The 22,858-nt window shown below is 40.8% G+C and overlaps 1 long non-coding RNA gene across 1 annotated transcript in view; it reads right to left on the bottom strand.

Annotated features, from left to right (window-relative positions):
- Positions 1-979: 979 nt before the first annotated feature.
- Positions 980-22,858, bottom strand: part of LOC308565425 — a 29,506-nt gene continuing 7,627 nt past the window's right edge. Inside the window, exons 4-9 of the long non-coding RNA XR_014000039.1 lie at positions 18,091-18,147; positions 13,878-14,000; positions 11,230-11,347; positions 7,069-7,244; positions 6,143-6,224; positions 980-2,156 (exon numbers count right to left, since the gene is read on the bottom strand). This is a non-coding gene — a long non-coding RNA (uncharacterized lncRNA). The remainder of the gene's footprint in view (positions 2,157-6,142; positions 6,225-7,068; positions 7,245-11,229; positions 11,348-13,877; positions 14,001-18,090; positions 18,148-22,858) is intronic.

Genomic DNA, 22,858 nt, shown 5'->3' with positions numbered 1-22,858 from the left:
TCCAGATATCCCTGTGACTTATCATTTCACATCCTTCAAGTCTCTGCGTAAATGCTTTTTCTCAATGAAACTTGAATATCCTATAAAAAGTTGCAACTGCTCTCTTCTCAGACCTCCTTGCCCTCCTCTACATTTTGTTTCCCCCCCACAGTCCTTTTCATCTTTTAACATATTACCTTTCACTAAAAGGTAATTATTACAAGGGTAGGGATCTTGGTCTCTTTTGTTCACTGGTATAACTGAAGCACTTTAACAGAGCCTGACACACATTAGGTATTCAAGAAATATTTTCCAAGTGAGTGAACTAAAAATATTTTCGTGATATAGGCATTTATTATTGAGAAGTCTGGGAAAACAGAGAGAGGTGGAATATTTTACCCTGTGCTATAAGACAATACAAATCCCTTAGAAATGCCCATTGAATCGTCCCACATTCATTAGCAGCCTGCTCTCTGTTCTTTTGCTGAACTAATTTTAAAAGTCTCTTCTATTGCCCCAGCAGTTAAGCTCTGGCTCTCAGCTTGCCTGTCTTATTGACAAACAGGGGCCTTACAGGTAAGGGGAATAGTCACCAATCACTTGCAGCTAATCTAAAATGCCCTTTGGAAAATTTACCACTCCTTAGCCCCAACGTTCATTCAACTAAATAGAATCTGTGTATGGAAGAATTTTATAAATAAATTTATCACTTTGAAATATCTTCATTAGATATAAGGATTCCTTGACTACAGGGATTGTACATTTTCACAGATGGTATCTCTGTCACATTGCCTGGCCACAGAAGCAGTCATTGAATCTATTGAATAAATGAAAGAATTTATTTACTCACAAAAAAGAATGCCCAGAATGGGTATCCTGATAGCAAGGCTATTGGCCTGTAGGTTAATAAAAGTACTTGAATTTGCATATCATATAACTGAATCCAGATATAGCCCAGAGCAGAGTGGATCAGACCAACTATTACTTGGGCAGCCTGTAAGATAGGAATGTCATAATCAATGACCCAGACATATCACATTTCAAGAGAGTTACAAAATGGGTAATAAAAGGACATGCAGGGAGGACAGCTTCCATGTTTCTGAATCATAAGTGTCCCTGCTACTACTCTGTTCAGCCCTAGAAATAATAAAAAACTCGGGAGAAGGCAAGGTGATGGAGGAAGGTAGCAGTCACAAAAGCACTTGGAATTGCTACATGTAGCTCATACAGAGATTATTCATGAGGGTGTTTTTGTTTTGTTTTTTAGCAACTTGTGGCGGTGTGCTTGCTTTCAGGTAAATGAATGTGTTTAGGGGCTTATTTCTGGACCAGGGCAGAAGGACACACACCTGGAGTCCTCTGGCTCTGAGAGAGGAGCTGTGGTCTCCGCAGGCCCTTCTGCCTCTGCTTCCTCCTGTTTGGTCTTACACACCTACACTCAATTCCATTTATTTCCTGTGATATTGTTCTATCATCTCCATCCCCCTCAACCAGTTGATGGGACAATGGTTTTCTTCTGAGAGTAATTTCAACTTTCAGCACCACATGATGGGAGGAACTACTCATAACTAGAACCTGCTAAATCCGAACATTTGGCCCCAGTGGTCCTACCTAGGCACTTTCCTGAACCATGATTTATCTTAGTCTTGGGTTTTAAATTTGACTCAAGGCCCCACTAATTAGGATGTGTGCTGGGGAAAGATGTAGCATGCTTGGTTTGGTTAGGGTGAAGGAGTAGGAACAGTGGTCCAGAATATTACCTTCCCCGAGATGAATGTATGTCAGGAGCACAATGCTGTGAGATGTTCAATGTCCACAAAGCCCTATGATTTAATTATCTCTTGACTGTAACCCCTGAACTCATCATTTTCTTTAGGACCCACAGTCTCAGATTTACTTCAAACTCTTTATAGACATACATATACAAATGTAAATCAAAGAGGTAGGATTGCTGGGACTCATTCCATCAATTCTCTTCCATTGGGTAGCTGAGGTAGAGGAGTCAATGTCTCCTTAAAAAAAAATTGGAACTTGCAACATCAAGGTCCTTTATCCACTCAAGTAGCACTCAGTCCTTACCCCCAACATTCTGGTGTCTTGTTTCAACACAGTGCGGGGTGATGACATCTTATCCACCATATAGCATGGCTATTAGAGAGAGTGAACGGGATCTATTTCTAAAAGAAAATATAGAAAAATAGACACAATGATTTTCTCATCGAGATAAGGCACGTAAGTCATTGAGGAATTTGTTCTTGCTTCCTCTAATGTTTCACCATGAAATAATCCCCTGAAAAAATTTTTATAATCAATTCATTTATATACTCTCCTAGACACAGCTAATGATCTCTTAAAACTTCTGTCCTATTAGATTTTATCCCCCAACTTTAAAGACACTCTGTGAGTCCTTATGCTTCTCAGATGCAGACAACAGAATTTAATCTGGGTATTAATGAGCCAAATAGGATATTAGTGAGCACATAGAATCATCGGGAAGGTTAAGCTTATAGAATAATGCCCAGAGTCAAACCACCCATCTAGACTGAGGAGAAGGTGTCTTTGCTTCTCCCCACCCCAGAACTCTGCTGCAGATGGGCAAACCTTCCCTGCCTCTCTGGACAGTCATCTGTGCAAGGAGAATTGATGTTCAGTATAGGGTTCGAAATCTTTACTTAAACTATTTTTTTTTCTCCAATTTACATCAACCATCAGTTCTCAAGGGTCGGTTACCAAATGGATGTACCTATGACATATGAAACAGAGAAAATGGAGCATAATGTTATGGAATGAGTAACAGAGGTTTAAGTTCAAATCTTTCCAATTTCCCGTCAACCTTTCTCCAGTTAGTTAATTGTCAGAGTCTACTCTCCTGCTAGAGTTTTGGATACTTTTTGGGGGTCTCTTTTCTGTATTTTGTTAGAAACAAGCTCGTTGATTATTAAGTGCCATTCTTTTGAATTTTTACCTCGAGTTTAGGTCATCAGGGATTCCTTCCTAGGTAACAGCAGCAGCAATCCTAGTGTGCTCCCGCTCACAGCAAGGTGTCCAGAGACTGTAAGTCAGATACCATAGTGGCTGCTGCTATCTTTGTGGTTCCATCAGGTTGGGGGACTGAGCTTTGCCTGCCAGCACCTGCCCCACAGCTGCTCCTCCTGAGCCCAGCGCAACTGAAGCACTCATGTTTGCAAGTACCTTCCCATATAGTACATCTTTGCTGCTGTTAAATCTCACACAGTGTCGCCATGTCTGGGTGTATTTGCAATTTGTTGGAATTTGATAGCTCCTTGCTCAGTTAATCTGGCAAATAAAATTGAATTTCTCTCTCGGTTTGTTACTACATTATGTATAAATGGGTAGAATTGTTTATGTGAGTCCTGTGACATATGTTTGGAAGGTCAGCCTTAAAGCACTTATTGAATTAATTTTGGGCAACCCTGGAGGTTACCACAAATAGAGCCATTCTCCAGAGCAAGTGAGTCCGAGGGGGGGAAAAATAGACCGGATGGGACTTGTGGCACATACTAAGAATCCTTGGGTAGAGAAAACAAACTCTGGTTTCGATGTGGAGGGTCCAGCTGAATTTCTCTGGGCAGGCCATGGGAACTGCAGGAAGTGGTTCCCAGAAGAGCCTCTTCCTGCCGGGGAGCTCTCACTGGCCTGTTCCACGTGGCGGCACCAAAATTTCCTTATTTAATCACCCACCAAGACTCTCCCAAACCGCTTATGATCTCAGCTAGGAAAGGGAATGTACAATCAGAGAAGCTCTTACCTCGTTGTTCTTGGAGATCGACCATCAAGAATGTGAGTTTCTTGGGCGGGGAATATAGTCAGTAATACTGTGATAGGTTTACAGGGTGACAGGTGATTGCCAGAATTAGCGGGGTGGTCACGGTGTAAGGTATAAAAATATTGACTCACCATGTCGCACACCAGAAACTAACAGAACCAATATAAGATTGTATGCCAACTATATCTAAATAAAAGAGTCATTTTTAAAAGAGAGAAGAGAGAGTGGGTTTCTGTTCATATCTTCTCTACGGCAAAATCGAGCCCACATCTTCTAAACCATGAAGAATAAATACAGGGATGTGGTCAGAAGGTGGAAGGCGATACCCGGGGTTCCCACTGCGGCTCCCGGGGCCTGGGATCCCCGAGTCCCTGCGCCCTCAGGCTCCCGCCTGTTAACTGCCGGTGCCCCTTCACTGAGGGCGCTGCGTGTGCAAAACGGGTCGGTGGCTGAGAACACGCATGGGAAGAAGGGGGGATGAAAGGAGTGAGTGAGAAGGAGCACCAGGTATTGACTGGAGGTCTCCCCACTGTAAGCTCGGGAAGCCCTGGGACCAGGGGTGGCTGGGAGCACCTGCCCCCTGCCCTGCCCTCCCCTGCCCTGCCCTCCCCTGCCCGGTGCAGTTCTGTTCCTGGCTCCAGGGGCAGCCTGGCCGGGCCCCACACACTCACGCGTGGACCCGGGGGGCTGCGGCGCGGCCCGGGGCCGGCGGGGGGCGCTGCTTCCCGGAGGCTCCGCCGGGGCGCAGTTGGGCCGAGCGCGCGGCTGCCCGAGGCGTTGCGCAGGAGCCCGCGCGGGCATCGGGCGCCCTGGGACCCCCGCAGGCTCCCAGGGCGGGGGCACAGTGGCGGGCGGGCAGGGATGCCACCCTTCCTGGCGGTGCCAGCATCCTGTTCTGCCCCTGTGCCTGGGCGCGGCCAGGCCGGTGAGGCCGCGCGGGCGCCACCGGGCCGATGGGCAGCCCTGTCCCCAGCCGCAGGCTCGCAGGCCCCTGAGCACTCCCAAGACCAGCGCTGTCTACACATCCTTGAGACAGACGCGTCTAGGGGATGACATACCCATCAGGGCTCTGTAAAGCTGACCCATTCCTGGAAATCTAGAAGATCGCACACGTGCACGTGCCAAGGAAAGCCCCGAGGAGACATTGATCCCTGGCTGCCCTTGAGGCTCCATGTGCGCAGGAAGCAAAGGCTAAGGCAGAGTTTTAAATTTCCCCGATGTTAAAGCATGCCCTGACATACCTATATGCCCCTTCAGCAAGGGGTGGGAAACTCGTAGGTTCAAGCCACTTAAATAGATCTCACTCCAATTATTAGCTTAACACTAAGTTAAAGTGACCGCACATGACGAGGAATATAGACTTTTCAGATTAGTCCAGGAAAACCACTAAACAAACAGCAACAACAAATACCGGAACTCTAATAAAAACTCTCAGGGTCAGATTTCCAAAGTTGCCTTATTATATTATTTAGAATGTCCAGTTTTCATCAAAAAATTGTAAGACATACAAAGAAACAAGGGGAAAGGCCATTAATGGAAAATTTCCCAGAGGAAACTCAGATGATAAACCAAATATACATTGACATTAAATAAGCTACTATAGATATATTCAAAAAGCTAAAGAAAACTATATCTAAAAATCAAAGAAAAAGCCTGACAACAATATCTCACTAAAGATAAAATATCAATAGAGACTTAAATTATAAAAATAGAACTAAATAGAAATTCGGTTGAGTTGAAAAGTATAATAACTAAAATAAAAAAATTCATGAGAGGGGCTCACGAGCAGATTTGAGCTGTCAGAAGAAAGAATTAAAAAACTTGAAGTTAGGTTAATTAAGATGATCCAAGTTGAAGAGAAACAAAAGAAATGAAGGAAAATGAACCGAATCTCAGTGATCTGTGGGACACTGTTCAGCATCATAATAATAATAGAGTCATAATGAGAAACTGATGAGGAAAGAGAAAGGGATATGAAGAATAAAGAGTACTTGGGAAGATAGTCGGCAAAATTTTTCCAAATTTGATAAAAAATATTAATCCAAGAAACTCTACAAATTCCAAGTTAAATAAACTCAAAGGGATCCACATCTAGACACATCAAAGTCAAACTATGAAATGCCACCTACAAAGACAAAATCTTTAAAGTAGCAAGAGAAAAGCAAGTATGTGCAAGGGATCCTCAGTAACATTAACAGCTGACTTACCAGAAACCATAGAGGCCAGAAGACAATGGAACATTATCTTTAAAGTGGCGAAAAGGGAATGTAAAAATGATTTCTATATTCAGCAAAAGTAAAAGCAACCTTTAGAAATGAAGGAGAAATTAGACATTCCCAGGCGTATAAAAGCTGAGAGAATTTGTTGCTAGCAGACCTGCTAGGTGGCTGGTCTGAGAGCAGACTTTGCTTCTGGCCCAACACCAACCTCCAGGGGTCCTCTCTGTGTGCCCTTCAGGCTAAAAGGAAAAACACGAGACAGGAAGTCAACTCCACATGAGGAAATAAATAGCATTTATAAAGGTTACTAGATAAGTAAATATAAAAGCCAATATAAATATATTTTTGTTTGAAAACTTACTGCTCAGAGGAGAAAGTATGTGTGCGTATGTGTGTGTGTATGGTTTACATGAATTACAGATACATGCCTACAATAGAATGCTATGCATATTTCGGGGACACTTAAAAAATGCACATTTTATACAATGGAACAATTGCTCATGGAGGGAGAAAGTGAGAGCTGGGTATGGAGATCAAAGAAAACAATTTAAAAATGGGGAAGAGTCCTTACGGACATAACAAAGGCTTTATAACAAGACAATATATCTAAAATGTTTTTAAAATTCGCAGTGTGAAAAACCATAAAGTAAAATTGTGGACAAAAAGATGTGATATCTTAGGAACTGAACTTTCTAGAAAAACTAGAATCAAGGAGACATTCATTCATGTAGTCTCAATAACATAAGGATATTAAATATACCTTCTTCACTATAGGCAAGCTGTGCAAAATTTAACAATATGTAGTAAGAAAGAAACATTAGAAATTGTGTTTAGAGCTAATCTGGTGAGAGGCCTTCACAGGCAATGGAACTGTTTATAATTTGTGCCAATTTTCATGATTTCCTTGAGTATATATCACCCTATCCATAGTAATCTTAATCCCACTCCAGAAATATGTGTACCCAATCTTCGAATTTTCTCTTATGTGGAAGAATCCCTTAACTTAGGCTGACCAGACTGAACTTGAGAAAAATTAATGCTCACCTCCCCACACAGAAGAAATAACTATATTTATCCATTTACATTTTTATTAGAGAAATGGGGGAAAGGAAATGCTGAGATGGACTTAATTAATATGCATTTTCGAAGAAGCCTCTTGAACAAAGTGAAGTTCTTCATTCACCACCAAACTTTCCTCTTTGATTGAGGTCATGATGGTTTTTTAAGATGTAGGAGAAGGGTCCCATTCTTCCACGTACCTGAGGCAAGTTTGGTGTTAGTAAATTGATCATTAATACTCTCTAAAATAAAGAACTAGAGAATTTTGGGTAGAATTTTGGAAAGAATGATAATAGAAATATCTTTATCAGTGCAATTTTAAAAATTAAACCATGTGCTTTTGATATTTTATAGTTGTCCCTCCCCCACCCATCCCTCCCTCCTTCCCTCCCCCTCCCTCCCCCCTCCCCCTCCCTTCCCCCTTCCTCCTTCTTCCCTTCCCTTCCCTTCCCTTCCCTTCCCTTCCCTTCCCTTCCCTTCCCTTCCCTTCCCTTCCCTTCCCTTCCCTTCCCTCCCCTCCCCTTCCCCTTCCCTCCTTCCCTCCTTCCCTCCTTCCCTCCTTCCCTCCTTCCCTCCTTCCCTCCTTCCCTCCTTCCCTCCTTCCCTCCTTCCCTCCTTCCCTCCTTCCCTCCTTCCCTCCTTCCCTCCTTCCCTCCTTCCCTCCTTCCCTCCTTCCCTCCTTCCCTCCTTCCCTCCTTCCCTCCTTCCCTCCTCCCTTCCTCCCTTCCTCCCTTCCTCCCTTCCTCCCTTCCTCCCTTCCTCCCTTCCTCCCTTCCTCCCTTCCTCCCTTCCTCCCTTCCTTCCTTCCTTCCTTCCTTCCTTCCTTCCTTTTTTGCCTCCTTGGGTTGAAAGCCAAAGACAATGCTATATTAATAGATATATCCCAAATCACAGATTGATCGTATAAGAACGTATATATCACTTAGCATAATGTTGTCCAGGTCCATCCGTGTTGTCGCAAAGGGTAAAGATTCCTCCTTTTTTCCAGCCGAGTAGTGTTCCAGGTGTGAATGCCCCACAGCTGTCTTACCCACTCACCTACTGGTGGGCACTTGGGCTGCTTCCAGACCTTGGCATATTGTAAATAACGCTGCAGTGAACATAGGGGAGCAGGTACTCTTTCGAATCTGTGTTTCGGGTTTCCTTGGATAAATTCTCAGAAGTGGAATCGCTGGGTCAAAAGGCAGCTCCATTTTTAATTTTTTCCAGGTAACTCCACACTGTTTTCCGCGGGGGCTGTGCGATCTGCACCCACCAACAGTGCCCGAGGGCTCCCCTTTCTCCGCACCCTCGCCGGCACTTGTTCGTTGATTTACTGTGATGCCATCCTGACGGATGTGGTGCCTCACCGTGGTTTTAACCTGCATCTCTCTGATGGCTGCTGACATTGAGCGTCTTTCAAATGTCTGCTGGCCACCTGGGTGTCCTCTCTGGAGCGGTGTCTGTGAGCCGGTCAGAGAAACACGGGTACCACCCGGTCTCAGTCACCTGTGGGATCTAACGAAGAGCTGCACTGACAGGCGAGAGAGAGGGGCCCAGGGGAGCAGGCCCCGGCCCCGGGTGGGGGCAGGGGCGGGGCAGGGGCGTGGAGGCCGGGCAAGACGAAAGGAGGGAGCCCGGGACAGGGGCCACAGTGGGGGGAGACGGGGAAGGTGGGAGAGGGTGTGGGGAATGAATGGTGATGGGGAAAATTAAATTAAATTTTAAGAACATACAGTTTTCTGCTTCAACTAAATTGCATTATTATTTAGTACAGAGTTGAATACCTATCCGTTTAAATTCTATCTAGTTAAGTAGAAAACTACACATTCTTATATATTTAACTCATGGGCCGTTTCTTTCTCTCTTTCACTTTGTTCAGAGGAGAATTAAGAATTAGAGGGGTGGAGGGGTGTGTGTGCGTGTGTGCTTCCTCTTGGCCAAAACCATTTCTTTCTTAAATGCTGAGTTCGAAGGCCTTTAGCTGGGACTTCAGCTCCCTGTTTCAGAGCTCGGCCACCAGTTCCTAATCTCAGAAATTTGATTTTTGACCTGCCATTCACTCGGGCCATAATTTGCCAGGGCTGCTGTTCCGTCCCTTCACTGTTTCAGTTATGGCTCTACAGTTTCTCCACAGGCAACATCATCGATAGCGATAGCTCTGCCAACCGCCTCTCAGTTTACAGCAATCCTAACGCTGAAGTTTTATCCTACACCTTTCTAGCTCTAGGCTCGTATTCCAAAGTTCTTATAGGAGGTTTTGACTCCGGTGATCCCAAAGCACCTCAAATTAAATAGATCTCAAACGGAACCCATCATCTCACACACAAAATAATTTCGTTGTCATTTTTTTTCCATTTAGAAGCGCCAACCATGCCCCGGGTGCCCTGGCCAGGGAGCTGAGAAGCACCTTCACATGGGGAAAAATGTGACAATCCTTTGGATATAATCATATATTTACATTATGGCCTCATTTTTCTCCATCTTCGACAATTAAAGCTTAGGTAGGCATCACTGACGGCGTGGAAGCCTGAGACTATAGCATGACATTCACTTCTGCAATAAGTTAGCCCCAATCTAGCTTCTTAACGCCTACTTCCCGCCACGCACCCCCACAGGCTGCGCTCCAGCCGCGTTAACTCGCCTGTCCTCCCGTAAACACGCCTCGTTTAGTTTACCATCTCAATCTGTAGATTGCTTCGCTTAAATACTCTCTACGCTGAGTTAATCTGATAACAGGAATCAAGGGGGAATTCTCGGAAAGCCTTTTTCCTTTGGATTGTCCACCTTCTCCATACCCAGAGGCGGCCTCTCCATTTGTACTGCCAACAGCATTTCCTTTCAAAATTATGCACGCTGGATGTCATTCCACATAAGTTAAGGTACTGAAAGCCTGATATCTGGATCACAGATTGCCTTTCAATAAAGTTTCTGTGTTTTCTCTGCCTTGCTAGGTGTTGAGATTTTAAGAAACAGGCCATCTGAGGAAGTTTTCCCATATTCTGGTGTTGCATAATTTCTGTCTTCTTACATTTGACACGATGACATTTTGCTAGGAATAAAACCTGATAGTCTGGGGTTTTAAATCCTGGGATTTACCCACATCATTTCTGCCTCACCTCATAGCTTAGACCCAAAGTTTCCTTGTGGTTTTTTTTTCCATTTCTTCACATTATTTGAGCAGTTTGCTCTTCTTTCCGTTCTCCTATCAGAGCAACGGTTGACATCTCAGTCATTTGCACTTTAGTATGAATGAGCTTCCATCCCTTTTCCTAGTTAAGACGCTTGATCCGGATGTCGGTCAATGGCTTCATCCAAGCACACAAGAAGCCCCAGAACCAGCAATATTAGAGAACAGGTCCTGTGGGCATCTCCGTCCCTCTTTCCCCTCAACTCCCCTATTCCTTCTTCTGCTCGAAGCCTCCCAGGTGCAGGCAGTCTTACCCGTTCTTGTTATTTCCCGAATCTCCCTGTGTGTCTGGCGTGGGAAGTACAGACGAGTCGCTCTGTCCTTCATGCTGGCTGTGTGCTCGCACTAAGCCGTTCTTGACGGTACAGTCTTCAGGCTGGGCCCGCTGTGTGGTGCGGGGAGGAGAGGGCGGGTGCGCTCCTCGCTGAAGGTCTCTGAGTCAGGGATGCTGAGGTCGACTGGAGGTAAAGCTCCTTTGACATGAAGCAGGAGGAAGGGAAAACAGCTTTATTGAAAATTATCTTTACCATCTTTTCCGACTTCTCAGTTACTTACTCCAGAAGCTTGGTTTCTGAAAACACCAAATGTCCTACACGTGGATATCCAGCTTGTTCCCTCCAATTCTGGGAATGGAAGGTGTGAGGATTCAGCATTTCCCTACTCTGTGCCTTTTAACAGCCGCCACAGTGTTTTGTTTTCAGAGACATATCTGTTGAATTGAACAGAACTGAGCCAGAAAACTGTGAACCTTCCATCTTATTCTCTCCTGAGCTGTGAACATAAAAACACCCTCATAATAAAAAACACCTTTGTCTAAGGCCAACTGTTTACCTTCAATTGCGTAGAAACCTATGCGGCGCACAATAGTCAGTGCAGAGTGTTTCCAGCCACCTGTGATCCCAGCTCACAGAAGACATTATTTACACTTAATTCTCATCAGAATCTTAGCTCTTCAAGCAACATTCCTGAGAGAACCCAGTGCTTCCGATTCACCGAGGGAGGAGGGAGATACTCACCGCATCCTTATCACGCTCTGTATTTTGCTTTGCATAGCCAGTGGATCACTATACATGTAACGGCCAACTCCAAGGAGACGAATAGCCACAAGTACTGTGAAAGGAGCTGACCACTTTTCTGTTTCCAAAAAGAAAATGTACACTTCTTATAGGTCTTTATACGTTAACGCTTTAAAAGCAAAGGCATAGAAAATTGCAGGAAGATCAAAACTAGAAAAGAAAAACTAATTATATTCCCTACCCTCAACAACTATGGTTATTTATATATATTTTTTGTTAATAACAATAACTAATAATTGTTGAGGATGATTATAAACTGATAAATTTCTGCCAAATGGATGAATGTCATGGACTTGTTTTCTTGTTTCTTGTTACGGATAAGGTCAGCAAGATTTCTTTGAGGCCAGTGAACTTCTGGAGAAGATGGAATTGAGACACTCTTGAGGTTCAGTGTTATAGAACTTATTTAATAGAGAGATGATGTTAAAAATTAGGTCTGCTGTGAGGAAAGAGCCCAGAGAGAAACAGTGAAGGAAGGGGAAGTTTGGGTTTGTGCCCTAGGCTTATGTGTCCTGGGATTGCACCAACAGACCCACATCCTTGCAGGATACTTGAGTTGGGGGCAAGAAGACAGAATCTGTCATATTGGAAACCCATGCCTGAAGGACCCAAAGCACTTTTGTGACAAGGCAACCATGGGCTCTCTGGGTCAGTTTTCAATACTGATATCATTTAATAGTAACTGAAGCTGTGGCAGTGGAAATTATGGGCATGTTGGTGGACTGCTGAGATGCTCCAGGGTTCTATCAGCTAGATATCTGAAGTGAGTACTGAACCTTTCCTTCTCAATGTTCCTGAATAACTTGATAAAGTCAACAGGGAAGGAAGGGGCTTCAAGAGAAAGATCTTGAATTTCTTGCTAATGTGAACACTGGTGGTTCAAGAGATGAATTGGATAAATGAGAGTGAAGACTACAGTTGTACTTCAATCCAGTAAAAGGAGACACTCCTATTATGCAAATATAATTTTACGTAATATCTGGAGGCTTATATTTAAGATTTCACTTAAAGGTGTCCTTCAGGGTATGTGCCATAAAATATTAGCATCCCCTGCAGCAAAAGGATGGTTCTTTGATGTGCCATATAATTGATTTCCGTTAGGTTTCAATTTTGTGTAGTGAAAACACTTGAAATTTGGACCATGCTCAGTTAGAATAAATGTTCTGCAAGTGAATAGCCCTGTGATCCTGAACAAGTAGCTTAACATTTCTAAGTTTGTTCCTTTAATTGAATCAGAGACATAAATCATTCCCTGAGAATGTGCAATCCCATTTGCTATAAAATCCCTTTTAAAGCTATGCAGAAATAAGACAAATTCAGCAAAATGCAAACCAGCTTATGCTTTGGAAATAGCTAGTTAACCAAGAGTTTGGGATGTTGAAGTAAGGAGAGCTTATTGATTTAGGTTAGGAATTTAAAAACAGGCAACATCTTCAATTTAAAAAAAAATGGTTTCTAGGTCTTGGTCAAAGACCCAGCTATTTAGGCCTCTGTCAAGCCATGGGTAGATGGGATATCCTGTAGAAGACTTTGGATTCTATGACTTTAATACCCAACTTGCTTAGCACTGACTATCATCTCCTTGCCCTCTTAGCTCCTCCTCTCCATACTAACAAACCTATATAGATAAGTGCACATATGTTCACAGTCCCACATGCACAGAAACACAGATACATACAGATACTGAAGCACAAACACAAACACACTTAAACAGAATCACATAGACTTGCTGTTGGACAGACACAAAGGAGGAGGTGCAGTTCTGTATGCACACAGTCCTGTGCATACAGAACTGAGTACACACGCATTCCAAGTTACATCCGTGTACAGAGTTCAGCTTTATTTCGTATGCAGACTATATCTCTGACACTGAACACAAATTCCTGGGTACCACAAGTACATAAGGATACTATTTCCTTCTTTAAAGGTCAAATATTGCTATAACAACCTTGATCTTTAAAGGCCTAGGAAAACTGGCCTCAGACATTCAGGTACCTGGAAACAAGAGAACTATCATAAAAATATCACAAATATCATAAAATATGATAAAAATATCTTGGCTACCAGGTGGGGCCAGATTTGAATCTAATGGTAACCCACTCAAAATACATCTATTAATATTTATAATACACTCCATCTCGTTCCTTGAGGTTTTGGGTGATCCTAGCTTTAGGAATGTAACCTGTAGTTTGAACTACATTTGTGGTAGGTGCATATGCCAGAGAGTAAACTGATGATGAGGGTCATTGCCATGTCTTGCATACTGTATTTAAATACTTTGATGACTCATTTAAAATGTAATTGTAGTCTTGGCCAGTGTGGCTCAGTTGGTTGGGTGTCTTCCTATGCAAGGAAAGGTTGCTGGTTTGATTCCTGGTCAGGGCACATGCCTAGATTTTGGGCTTGATCCCCAGCAGGGGGCATGCAGGAAGCAGCCGATTCATGTTTCGCTCTCACATCAGTGTTTCTCTCTCTCCCTCACTCTCCCCCCATCTCCCATCCTCTCTCTAAAAATCAATTAAAAATTTTTTTTAAAAAAATGTAATTCTAAATTTGTGACAAAATTCTCATAGAAACCTAGTACTTACCTCTGGCCAATAAGTACTATTATCCGGAACTGAACCAAGTACACCAAGCTCCAATGTTAGAAAAATCAGACCAGTCCCTGCAGTGCAGGCACTTATGACGTTACAGGCTAGAGTAAAGCACACCTGGAATAGATAAAAAGAACCACCTGGTCACTGAAAGTTACCCACATGCATCACTGGCAAGTATATTCCAATAGAAGATTTATATAAATTCTGATCTTTTCAGAATTGTAAGGTCATTAAAAGGCCTGTCAGAACTACAGATTTGTCAGGATTCCGATAGGACTGAGCACTTTAGGAGAAAATTAAACTTTTGATATAACAGGCATGTCTCTAGTCCTTCACTGACAAATAATTATTGAATGTCTATTCTGTACACAAACTATGCTCTGTGTTAGTAGATAAAGAGGCAGAAAAGAAATAGTCTCTGCTCTCAAGGGGCTTTCAGACTATTGAGGACAAACAAATGCATATTAAATGTAAATAGAGTGTAAAAATGCCAACAATATAGGCAGATTCATAGTGCCATACAGGGTCAGAGTACCAGAGCGCTAATATCCCAGAAGTTTGCTATGGTTCATTTTAGAGTGCTACGAGGGAGTTGTAGGGGATTTTATTGGAGAGACAGGTGCTATCTAGATAGATATTTAGGATTTTATCTTGAAGGTAGTGAGGATTTATGTTGCTGAGGTGCCTGCTCTGTTTTCAGGCCATGCTCTTGTCAGGCTCTGTATAATCACACTTCATCCGCATGTGAAGTCAGAGAGGTGACAAGCCATATGATATTGCTTTTGGAAAAATCCTTCTCTTATACTTCCTTGTTCTCATTTGCACTGGTAAAATTATTTTTACCTGATATTAATTAGATAATAAATATGAAAAATTCAACTACTGGATTCTGAAATCTATCTCACTGGATACATCATATGCTTATCTAAACTGCTGCGCTGTTGTACAATAATCTCGGCTTATTCTTTTGGAACAAATCTCCCTTCAAGAAAGACAGTTGCATTAAAGTAAAATGTTCACCAATTCATTCTTATAACCTAAGTATCCAACATTATTATTTAGTAACTTGTAGTATATAAATGGAATGCAATCTCTAAAATGATGGCTTTTCAATTGCATGAACAAATGATTACGCCACAATAATAAATTTTTATTTAGGAGAGGAGCCACATTTGTCGAGGAAATGCATCCCTAAGGCCACTTGCAGCAGCAGTTTTTCTGGCACAGGCTTGTCTGATTAAGACAAGCAGAGCACTTGTGGTTCCCGGGCTAGGCCGGGGTGTGCTGGAGCGCAGGGTAAGGGGGTGAAGGCGGGGGGAGCTCGAACACTCCCAGCCCGTGGGTGGGAATGTAATATGGCACAACCGCTTTGCAAAAACAGTTTGGTGAGTTCCCCAGAAGTTAAACATACACATGCCATGTGACTCAGGTATTTACCCAAGAAAAATGAAAGCATATGTCTATACAAAGACTTATAGGAGAATGTTCATAGCAGTTTTATTTGTAAGAACTCAAAACTGGAAACAGTGCAAATTCCATCAACAGGGACTAGATATACAAATTGTAGCATATCCATTCGATGGGATATGACTCAGAAATAAGTGGGAATTACTGGTACGAATGGATGAATCTTGAAATAATCATGCTGAATAAAAGAAGCCAGATAAGAAAGAGTATGTACTACTGTGTGATTCCATTTACATAAATCTCTAGGAAACATATGATTACATTAATATAAAATTCTTTAAAAATGCAAACTAATCTGCAGTGACAAGAAACAGATAAGTGGTTGCCTGGCTTATCAAGGGCACAAGGAAACTTTTGAGAGTGATAATTATTTCACTATTGGTGATCGTCATGTTTACTTGGTTGTATTCATGGTTTATCAAATTGTATACTTGAAATTTGTGAAGTCTGTTGTTTACTGTATATCAATTATACCCCAATAAGGCCATTAAAAAAATAAAACTGCGAAGGGCACTATGTGAAAACCAGATATGGTGGTAAACAAGTGTGAGGCATGGGATAAGCTACTCCCTGTGACCCTGCCATCTACCACAAAGTTATTATTATTATTATTTTTTAGTAATGTTTAAAAATAGAGAATGTACAAATATTGTTTTAAGAAATGCTTTGGTACTTTTAGTACATTCAATGAAAATTATTAACTATTAATCTTTATTAAAAGTTCTAGGCTTTTTTCTAAAAGAACTAAACATTTCAGATAAAGGTCTCCTAACATTTAGTCCAGTTTCAGTATACACCCATGAGACATGCACACAAATATTGCCAGCCCTCTGTCTCCTCCCTCTCAACCTCCAGTAATTCTGATATTGTTCTTTTGATGGTGTCCCATTGATCACGCAGGTTTAATGTGCTCCTTTTCTTTCTTTCTTTGTTCTCCTTGACTTGGGTATTTCAAAATTCCTAGCCTCTAACTCACTAATTCTATCTTCTGTTTGGTAGATACTGCTGTTGATATTCTCTATTGCATTTTTTTTTTTAATATATCTTTATTGATTTCAGAGAAAGGAAAGGAGAGGGAGAGAGAGATAGAAACATCAATGATGAGAGTCATTGATCAAGCCCACAACCCGGGCATGTGCCCTGACCGGGAGTCGAACCCCGATCGCCTGGATCCTAGGTCGACGCTCAACTGCTGAGCCACGCTTGGCCGGGCTCTCTACTGCATTTTTAAAAATTTCGTTCAGTGAATTCTTCAGCTCCAGATTTCCTTTTTGTTCCTTTATTTTTATTATTTCCATTTCTTTGTTAGATTTCTCATTTTGTTCAGGTAATAGTTTCCTGATTTTATTGAGTTGTATTTCTGTGTTTTCTTCTGACGCACTGAGCTTCCTCCACAAAACAACTATCTCCAATTCTTATCAGGCAAATCACAGAACCCGTGTCTTTTGGTTAGGTTACTGGAACGCTGTTATGACTGTTTAATGATGTCACGTTTCCTTGATTCTTCATGTTCCTTGAAGTTTTGCGTTGCTGTTTGCACACTTGGAAGAGCAGTCACCTCCTCCAGTCTTTTCTAGCTGTGTTCAGGTGGGAGATCGGCTTCATTTGTCCGGCTTACAGCTGGGGCCTTCTCCTACCTCTCCTACCGCTGTGGACGCACTTGTTCCACGCTTCTTGCTCCCTCTTGTGGCAGAATTCTTTAGCTTGCATGTCTTCTCTTGATCTTGCAACGCACCATTTTTTTTTAAATTAATTAATTATTTTTATTTTTGATTTATTGATTTGAGAGAGAGAGGAAGTGAGAGAGAGGGAGAGAAAGAGAGAAACATTGATTTTTTTTTTTTGGTTCCACTTATGTATTCATTCATTGGTTGATTCTTGTATGTGCCCTGACCGGAGAGTGAACTCCCAAAGGCGATGCTGCATCTCCAGTCTGTGGCTTCTCCCTGGCTGTAGACCCTGGCTGTCCTCTGCTGGCTTTCCCTGTCTACTGAAGCTCAATCTCTCACCACCCTTGGGCACAGAAGGAGCAGGCCTCAGAGTGGGGGAGGTGTTGGTGTGACACTTCGGGTGTCGGGGTGCCTATGGGCAAAATTAGGGGATCTTTTGGTGAAGTTTGGTTAATTTCCAGTGTTCTGAAGTAATGAGTTTTAGTTGTTTTGCTGGTATTTTCCTTGTTTTGTGCAAGGATGAGCCCGTGAAGTTGCTTATTCTGCCATTCCAGCAATCGGTCTCCTAGCATTAAGACTCGAAATTAATTACTTATGCTTCCTGTCAGCATAAAACTCAACACTCTCTAAAGGAAATCAACACAATATCTACAGTATCTCACACCCATTGCCCACAATACAATCAGAAGTTCCTAGACATGCAAAGAAGAAAAAAGGAAAGAAGGTAGTAACAGATACTAGGTCAGTTCAAGATATCCAAATTTATATATCATAACCAACATTATAATTTGCATTAAATAATTTATCATATAGAAATTTAACTGCATGATTAACTTCGAACATCCTGATTTTTATGGCTAATAAAATATAACAAATATTTCGGTAATTAAAATGTATCTTTTTTTTTTTTGCAGTGGAAACTTAAATTTCTTTTATTTTAAAAACTTATCCTCCAAAAATCTGGGTAAGTTTCCAGTGACTCGGAGACAATGCTACCTCCTTACTAACTCTCCTTCTTTGGCAAATAAAACTGTAATTCTAGAATTACTACAAACATTCTGACTTACCAAGCACATTGAAGGTGTCCTCTGTAACAGTACCGTAAAGAATCCTGAGAACACAAACTGGAAACAAAAATCACATTGATTAATACCCACGCATTCCGTTTACAGACACACATAAAGAATAAGAGAATTCTGGATTGCTGTAACATGAAGAATATCATCTCGGTGCTTTAGGGGGGTCATTGAGACAATCGTCTAGGAAATAATTCAGTGGTTCTCTCTTACAGGGATGGGAGAAGGCATGAAACCTCTGGTCACTAATACAACACATGTATTGGAAACGACATCTAGGGGAACCTTGAGGTGACTTTGTGGGACAAAAGGAGTGTCAAATTTTCATTAATTTTTGTCAACCATAATTTATTTAGCCCACATATGAATGATAAAATATATCCAGTTAATAAATTTATTACTAGACAATGTTATATTTTGGTGATTTCACATGTGACTACTTTTAATACAATGTTAAAATATTTTATTAATAGTCCTGGCTGTTTTTGCGCACAGTGGTTAGAGCACTGGCCTGTAAAATAAAGGGTCCTGTGTTCGATTCCAGCTAAGGGCACATACCTCGATTGCAGGCTCAATCCCTGGCCCCAGTCGGGGTGCGTGTGGGAAGCAACCAATTGATAGGTCTCTCTCACATCGATGTTTCTCTCTCTCTCCCTTCCACTCTCTCTGAAAAGCAATGGAAAAAATATCCTTGGGTGAGGAATAAAAAGATGTATATATTTTATTAATAGAAAACATCATTCAGAAAACATTTAAGCTTCATTTTGCATATTTAAATAAAAGAACCACACAATATCTTTCATGAGTAGCTTGTTCTGAGACCTTCCATCATTTCCCAAAACTTGTAGAATGATGGCATTTATAGTGTATTATAAATTTATTTTTTCATTGATGCAAACTTTATGCGTTCCTGGAATTCCCACAGCATTAAAAAATTAACAGTTCAGTTAGTAGTAGAGAAAAGGAATGTTCTATCCTCAGAAAAATGGGGCCGCTAACATGCCAACACTAAATAGCATTTTGTAATCAGAAGAATTTGAATTCTTTGTGCTTTGCTTTTTATGGGACTCTAAGAAAGATTACTTAACCTATCTTTTAGTTTTGCTTTTTTCATTGGTAAAGTGGGGATTACTATTTTCTATGCTGTTGTGTTACCGTGTTGTTGTTGTAATAGTTACATATAAAGCAATTCACTGAATTATTTACAGTCAGCTTCTGCCTAAGGCTCAGAACTGTGTTTTCCAGAATTTCTTTCCTTGGATGCTTCCTGGTTACAAACGGCCGAGAGAAAATCTCAGCAATATTTGGAAGGGAGAAGGGAAGCAGAAACTATTACTCTTAGAAAGTCATAACGATCGGACATGGCAACTGTGGCCTTATTTTTCTTCTCCCTCCCATCTGTTATATTTACATTTTGTCTTTCGGAAGCAGCAGTTTCCAGACTTCTCTGTGACCTTTCCTTTGCAACGCCACCTGGTTCGATCCCTGGCCCGGTTGGGGCACGTTCGGGAGGCATCCAATTGATGTGTCTCTCTCACATCGATGTCTCTCTCTCTCTCCCCTGCCCCCCTTCCCTTCCACTCTCTCTCTTTAAAAAAAAAAAAACAATGGAAAAAATATCCTCGGGTGAGTATTAACAATAAACAAACAAATAAATAAATAAAAATAAAATAGGTGGATCAAAGGAGACCTCTTGAGAGAGTAACATGAAAGCTGGGCTCAGCTGACAAGAGTGACCCGAGTCCTGAAGACTGGAGGAAAGCGTTGTACAGGAGGAGAAAACGCAAGTGCTCACAGCGGAGAAATCTCTGTTGGTTTAAGGAGCAGTGTGCCTGGAACATAAAAAGTGAGTGATTGTCATCCCATGTAAGATTGCCCCAGGACAACTGCTATGCTTCAGAAGAGTATGCTGCTTATTCTCTTCATAATGCCTAAAATTAGAAATCTTCTCGATTGTTTCACGATTATCTCTGTGAAGAAAGTGAGGGCTGTGCAAGCAGAGGCGTTTTGTTTTCTTGCTTAGACTTAACGTAGGTCTTCCTCACTGTTTTATGACAGTCGCTGGAGCAGTTCCTGCAAAGAGTGGCTCTCCAATATATGTCTTTACCGAATGAATGAAACTATAATTTAAACAACACAATCCATGTTAGAAATAAGGTTAAACGAGTGCGTGAAAAGCCCTTTTAATAGGTTCTGTGTGCTCTGATTACTCATTCAGAGCTCACCTCCAACCAGGCCCCAGGTGACAGAGACCACACAAAATGGCATTTCCTAAAGCCCAATCAGGCCCTCTTCAGGTACAGTTGGTGTGTATGTGCAAATTACACACTTATTCCAAAATTTATATGGTAAAGCGATGCAAGAATAGTCAAGATAATATTGAAGAGGAACAAGACATACACAGCACGATTACAGAAAAATAGAGTTCAGCAGTAATTCAAGCCTATTTGGACACTCAGTTTATAGAGGCAAAATAACCTTCCTTCCAATATAGTATGCTTTTGAAAATTCATATTATAAAAACATGAAATTTGACCCCTAATTCATATCATAAATAAAAATAAGTTCCAGGTAAACTGGAAATCTAAATGCAAAAGGTAAAACAACTCAGCTTCTAGGATGTAATACAAAAATATCTTACTGATTTTAGAGCAGGAAAATATTTATTAAGTTGTACGTAAAAAGTATACTACTTATATAGGAAAAATTTAGTACATTGGGCTACAATACAATAAAGAACTTATTTAATCTAAAGACAGCTCATCCTTAAGGGAGAGAAAAGGCAAGCCAACAAGTAAAAAAGATGTTTAGAACACATACTGACAAAGAGCTTTATCCAGAATATATAAAGAATTATAGAAAATTAGCACAAAAAAGAGAGACAACTCAATTAAAAATGTGAAAAAACTTGTAAAATACTTAAGAAAAAGGTGTCAAAATAAACAAATGAAAAGGTTCTCCACCTCATTAGTCATCAAGACAATGCAGACTAAAACCACAAATTAAAAGCGCTAATCAGAATGGCTAAAATTAAGAAAACTGACAATATAAAGTACTGCTGAGGATGTGGAACAGCAGTAATTCTTATCACCTACTAATGGGGGTATAAATTGGAAAACCCACTTGGGAAAGGTTTATATTATATACTAAAGTTGAGTATGTGCATGATCTAAGACCTAGCAATTTCATTTTTGTATATATACCTATAAGATATATCACACATGTGCAACTAAAGGCATGCACACGAAAAGTTACTAAGAGCCGAAACTGGAAGGATTGTAGTACTCCAAACTGGAAGCAACCCAATGTCCATCCATTAGGTTAAGTAAATGAACTATATTAGATTAATACAATGGAATATTAATCAGCGATAATAATATATGTTATACAATATAAAAATAGAAATAATATAAAAATGTAAATATAAATAATGTAAGTTAAAGAATATAAGTTAAATAAGATTAATACAATGGAACATTAATCAGCAAAATAATATAAATCAAATAAATAAAAATAAGTTAAATAAAGTAGATTAATACAATGAAATATTAATCAACAATATATTAACTATAGCTATATCAATAACAAAGATGGATTTCAGAATTGTAAGTTGAGCAAAACAGCCAAATACAAAATAATTTGTACTGTATGATTCTATTTGTATAAAGTTTAAGAACACTTAAGACTTACATATGATATTAGAAGCCAGGTTAATGATTAGAATAGGAGGGGGAGGTTGTTAATTGGAAGGGATATGGAAGGGAATTCTGAGGGGCTAGAATTTTTTTTTTAACCTAGGTGCTGCTATATTCACTTTGTGGTAATTAATTTAGATTTACAATTATTATTTTGTACTTTTGTGTTTGTTTTATCTAACCATTAAAAAATAAGAAATAAGAGAACAGCATCTAACTCACTAGATAATTCAGAGAATTAATATAGAAGTTCACATACCAAATTCAATTCACTGTCAGCAGTTTTCTTCTGGAATTGTCTAATGTTGAGTAGCAAAACTTAGAATTTTATCTCTAATTAAAATTTTGATTCGACGTTTTAATTACCCCATGCAAGGATTAGTGGTTATGATGTCTTTCTGTTCCTGTTAGAAATAGGTACATGGATTAATTATACTGGCAACGTAAGAGCCAGAGCTAACATTTTTATGAAGGTCTCATAAAAATAACTGAAAACACAGAAGGTGTTTCGTAGGAATGAGAAATGAACTCATAGTAATTAAAACATTCTCTTTTTTTAATCCTCACTTGGGGACATGCTTAGAGAGAGGAAGGGAGAGAGAGACAGATCGGTTGTCTTCTGCACGTGCCCCATTGGGGGATGGAACCCACGGCCTGGTGCGCGCCCCGGCTGGAATGGAACTGGCAGCCTCCTGGGGCACAGCCGATGCCACACCAGCTGAGCCACTCTGGCCTGGGCGGGAACATCCTTGCTTGTGAACAACATCTATGTTATTCCCTCAACCAGAAACCCTTTCAAAGGCCCTCTCTCCCCTCCTCCCATAATCTGTCTGGCACTGCAGGGAATGTAAACACTTAAAAAAAAGAGTAAAAGAATGTCTCTTAGTCTGAAGTGTAAATCTGTTGAGATTAAGTATCATATTATTTATTTTGCTTTTAATTCTCACATCTAGCAAAATGACAACACAAATTAAATGATAAATGCTGCTTGAATAAAACTAAAATATATGTTAACAGAGGAAATAGCCATCTCCAAAAAATCGTTTGAGTTAAACAAAAAAACC

This window comes from Miniopterus schreibersii (genome assembly GCF_964146895.1).
Source record: "Miniopterus schreibersii genome assembly, chromosome: 12".
NCBI lineage: Eukaryota > Metazoa > Chordata > Mammalia > Chiroptera > Miniopteridae > Miniopterus > Miniopterus schreibersii.
The sequence above is the reverse complement of the archived record's forward strand: the minus strand, read 5'-3'. Positions and strand labels throughout refer to the sequence as shown.